This window comes from Montipora foliosa, unplaced genomic scaffold, assembly GCF_036669935.1.
Source record: "Montipora foliosa isolate CH-2021 unplaced genomic scaffold, ASM3666993v2 scaffold_480, whole genome shotgun sequence".
Taxonomy (NCBI): Eukaryota; Metazoa; Cnidaria; class Anthozoa; order Scleractinia; family Acroporidae; genus Montipora; species Montipora foliosa.
Window position 1 is genome coordinate 150001 of NW_027179790.1, and position 5316 is coordinate 155316.

A 5316-nucleotide genomic window follows, 5' to 3' on the forward strand; every position below is an offset into this window, starting at 1 on the left:
CTAAGGACGGTATTCAACTTCTCCTCCGACGCTGCATAGATCTTAAGATCGTCAATGTAGAGAAGGTCCGTCACCTTAGTGCTCAGTGGCTTAGAAAATCTATACCCCTATGTCGCCTTAAGTGACCATGCGATGGAGTTTAGGCAGATGGTAAAAAGCCTCGGGCATAGCGAGTCTCCTTGGGGAAGACCTCGCTTAAATTGGATAGTCTCTGATATTTCCTTGCCTAACTTTGTTGTGGTGACAATCTTGGTGTTCCACGTGCTGCAAAGCTTGGTAACCACCCTTTCCAACCATCTCGGGAATCGATGTACTTCCATCATTTCGCAGAGCCAATCATGATCAACGGAGTCATATGCCTTTGTGACGTCTACTCACGCCATACTCAGGTTCCTTTTACCACGATGACAGTCTTGTGTGACCATTTTGTCGATCAACAAATTATCCATTGTGCCACTGCACCCCTTCTTAGCTCCCCTCTGCTCAGCCTCCATTAAACCATGTTCCTCCAGGTGCTCATCCATTGGAACCAACAGACATGCAGTAAACAATTTGTAAACTGTGTTGAGGCATGTTATCGGCCTTTAGTTGCTACTTGAGAATTCTCCCGGTTTGGGGATCAGTGATGTTTTGCTCCCCGCAAACCAGATAGGAAAATCAGTCTGGGCCATCGAAATTGCCTTAAAGCTTGCTGTGACACCATTATGCAACACCTCAGCTTTCTTCCACCAATAGTTTGCCAGTTTGTCTGGACCAGGAGCGCTCCAGTTTCTCTTCTTTCCAATGATCTTAACTGTTTCATCATCCGTTAGGCCCCATTCCCCCTCATCTGGGGGAGGGACACACCCATGTATTGCTCTCTTGACTTCCTGTAGCCATATCGCTGATTTGTCACCAGTCCCCTCTGTCTCCCACAACTCTTTCCAGTATCCACTTGCCTCGTCAATGTTTTCAAACCTTTGTTTGTTTTCCTCACTTGTGTCGGTGCGAGTCTTATATTTTGGTCGTTCACTTGTTTGATTACCAATGTTCTTTGACATGCAATTAAGACCATCATACACTCTTCCGGGGTCCTCTTGGAATTGCCGGTTCAGCACCCTTGATTCCTCCATAACCTTTTTCTTACAAAAACCTCTCTTCAACTTACGCAATAGCATCTTGTTTTTATCCATGTAACTTACGAGCTCAGGCACCGAGATTTTCCTACATTCCTTTTCCAAAAAGGCCCTGTTCTTACGACCTCTTTTTTGTGAGCTTTCGATTTTCTTTTATTCTCTCCATTTCTGCCTTTGCAGTTGAGATTTTTTTCCTTGTTTCCATAACTTTTTTCTCATAAACTATCTTCCATTTCGGTGTTGGTTTCCGCGAGTTGTTAGAATGGTCTGGAGTGTTTTTCTTCCATCCTTTTAACAAAAGAAAGGCGACGATCACAGAATACAGAACACAATTCGCGATCCACAAATATTGGAATGGGTCCCCCCCCCCCCCCCTGGGGATAACTCACTTTGGCTCATTAGCGTAGTTATAACCTTGTTTATGCTTTTTAAATCGCTCATTGTTGGTCTTTCTTTTGTATGGGTGTCAACATGACGCTCAGTAAAATCACCTTGCGTATTACTAATAGACAAAAGAATGCTACTAGCTGACTCCAATAACTCACGCTCTTTGTCATCGATTGTTGTTGTTTCCACAATCACACTATCCTCTTCTGTTATTTGCATATCTCCACTTTCAGTTCTTTCTACAATATGTAAATTCGTCTCAAATTCCGAGTTCTTACTACAATCTGCCTCCAATAAATAACTTTCAACCACAACTTGTTCCCTTGTTCCACTATTCCTTGTTCCAACATTACCAGCCATCGTCAGTGTTACATTGCCGAGAGTTTTTTCTGTTCTGGCCGCTTGATCTCGTAAATTTTGCGCTGTCAATCCAAGGTCTTCATATACTCACTCCTCCCACAACTCCTTCATCAAACACATGTAACCCTTTTTCCTTCCGTTATCTTGAAGCGGAGGGTTATCAGAACTAGTGAGCTCAACAGCTTTCCTCTTGCACTCCAACAAGACACTTGTCATCTCCTCCGTCCATTTCATTCTCCCGTTTTTTCTTCCAGTCTGTGAACCGCTCGTCATTGATTCGACTTACAATTCTGAAACTGTTTTTTTGAAGAATTTGTTCAAAGTTATTTTCCCGTCCAGAGACACCAACTCGTTTGAACAACTTGTCAAACAAGCAGCTAAGCATATTATATACTTTCTGTAAGCGCTCTGATGCTCTAGACTTGGCTCGCTTTCAACTGACGAATCTTTTAGCTTAGACTAAAAATTTTACGTCCGCCATACTTGCCGCCATATTATTATTATTATTATTATTATTATTATTATTATAACATTACAAGCGTGAAAATTGAATGAAAGCCACAACTATTGGCGCCGGAACATAAATTGAATAAAACAGTTATGTTTCACACACAATACAGCAAGAAAAACACAAAACTAGCGGCATTTCCGGGTACGAATAAGCAAAAACCCTATGCGAAAAATGGAAACGTATTCCCGAACCAAACGCAGTACCGCAAACACTTCGGGGGTTTAAAGGAACCTACTTGGGTAACACATGATGTATAAAATTAAAAGCATAAATAAAGCTTAACTACAAGTTACGTCTAGAATGGTTCAGCACTTGAGCATCGGGGTAACGTTGTATACTTGACTAAGCTATAAGAAAAGGCACAGGAAGCACTGAATTGGCAAGCGTAACCTCTAGAAGACAAATACGCAAAGACTGAGCCGCCGAAAGATAAGAAATGGAGCTAAAAACTAAAACAGCACACAAACTGTCCGCTCTGGATAAGAGACATGGGCCAGCTAGAGAAATAAAGAGCCCATCCTGCAAAACGTTTTACAAGTCCAAATCTCGAAAATTGAGGGTAAAAGGAGAATTGAGGGTAAAAGGAGAATTATCATTGTGATCACTATCATTGTCCCTCAAGAAGTATGAAAAGTGCGCGGTAAAAGTTTGTGCTACTTCCCGTTTGTTAACAACAAGAATATGACCCTCTTTAAGATTAATGGGGTCCCGACTGAGGGAACGCAGCAGACGTCTTCTGTAAGAGTTGCAAAGGAATGCTAGTGAAATACACTAGCATTACTGACATACCTCAACTTGAGGCCCACTGGGTTTCTTTTCCTATGAGACCGGCAAGGCGTCATAATCTGTTTTAATGTCGTGGATGTTGTCGTTGTTTCGGAAATGAACCACAAAAAGCCATGTGAATATGATCTTTACAAATATGCCATATCGATTCACTCGTGATAAATAAAAACGCCTTGTGAAATTAGATCGTGAGTTAAAAAACAGCGACGTCGAGTGAATTTATTTTAGACCCACAGTGAGATGGAGGACTCCGCCAGCGAAAATAATTCGCAAAAGCAGAATTCGAAGCGAGTGCGGGTCACTTACTCTCGTGCAAAGAGCAGTGAAGAAAAGTCAAAGCAGTTGAAAGAGTGGAAAAAAAGAAAGCGGGAGGAGCGAATGGCAGCCAAGCTAATCGTAACAAGGCGGGAAGCAAATGAAAAAGCAAATACACCCACATGTGATACAAGAACAAGAACGGATCAAAAGAAGCGTTCTTCTCCTCTTCCAGAAACAACTGATTTCCCGAGCAATGCCAGGCAACCGCGAAAATCCTATTCAAGAGGAGCTCTGATGTTGCAAGCGGCACGGAGCAGAAAAGTTGGGTTCATTGAACCAGTTAATACAAGTAAACCACGACATTCAAAATTCCATCGAGATCCTCGACCAGTAAGAAAGGGATGCGTGACTAGTAAGGATGCTAAGGCAGATCTTAAGGAACTAAACCCTGATCACATTGAATACCTCTCAGAACGTGTAGTTGGGAGAGGAAGTTACGGAGAGTGTTATCGCGCGCGTTATCGAGGTATTGATGTATGTGGATATTGATGTGATTGTTAAGAAAATGACGCACAATAACACCACAGAAGGCAAAGAGAGAGCAAGGAGAAGTCTACTGCATGAGGCAAAGGTGGTCAGTGCATTGGATGACCATGCCAGGCTGCCCATGGTTTTAGGTATCGTCACACAAAAAGAACCATTGTGCTTGGTCACGCAATTTCATGGTGTAGAGGATGAAAGTATAACCCTTCACCAGGCTGCAAGCACAAACATGCTTACACCATTCGTTAGCACTGAGTTATTTCTTGAAATATGTTCCGCGCTGAAATATGTGCATTTAGCGGGATACTTACACAATGACATCAAGGCCAACAATGTAGTTCTTGAAAAAAGCCTGACAGCCTCAGACAAGTACATTCCTGTCCTCATAGATTTTGGTAAAAGCAGTAAGGCAGGAACAGGTTCAGAGTTTTTGGTATCAACCGGGAAAAAAATGTTGCCTGAAGAAAGAAAAACGTATTTGGCCCCAGAGGTTTTTAAGGACCGGCTTTACAGCGCCGCCAGCGTTGTATATTCGTTAGCAAGAATGTTAAAATCTATTTCTCAAATGGTGGGATTTTATTGGTCAAGGAGGCGACAGCTGCATCACCGTCACAGAGACCTAGCCTCGACGATTTCATGAAACGACTTGCTGCAATTAAATTTGAATGAAGGCTTTTTCTGCAAAGTACGCGCACAGATAAAACGTTAATAGTTGTTTTTTAGGATTTTTTCCTAGTATGGGAGCGGAGTGAGTAGGGTCAGGCCGTCTTAAGAGTAGCCATTTAAACGACAGAAAATAATGCAGTTTGTTTCTTTATTATTCCGAAAACCATGAATTGTTGGGCAGCAGCAAAAGATTATTCCAGTAAGCCCTGCATTACAATTATTCTCGCGACATGCATACTGTCGGGGGCGTTTTGACCGGTTATCAAAAAAAGCAATCCGGTTGCTGCTTTTTTTTATGATTTCAAATTAAGACAAAGTTTAACCATTTCCTTTCAGAATTCAATAAGACGTGTCTTAGTAACACATTTACTTAACAAAACAGTTCGTTTGCACACTTATTTCTCAATAAGATTGAGATATGATCCCAGGCTCTCGTGAACTTGATTGCCAAACTCACTCAGGCCTTAATGAAGGACACATTAGACACATTAGACCGTGTCCTAATTTATACGTAAAATAATAGCAACTACACAACCTCTTGAAATTTCTAGCGATTAAGGTTGTTGTTAACTAGGCTGATTGTTACTGATAATAAAAAAGACAATTTGCTTCACCCCCTTGACAGTAATTTTCTTGTCCAGTTTCTTCAGTTTCCAGTATCCTCGGGTTTCTTGGATTTCATCTCTTAAA

At 41.7% G+C, this 5316-nt stretch overlaps 1 pseudogene; it reads left to right on the forward strand.

Moving 5' to 3' along the window:
- The first annotated feature begins 3399 nt into the window (after positions 1-3399).
- LOC137989928 (uncharacterized) lies at positions 3400-4600 on the forward strand (annotated as a pseudogene).
- The last annotated feature ends 716 nt before the right edge of the window (positions 4601-5316 follow it).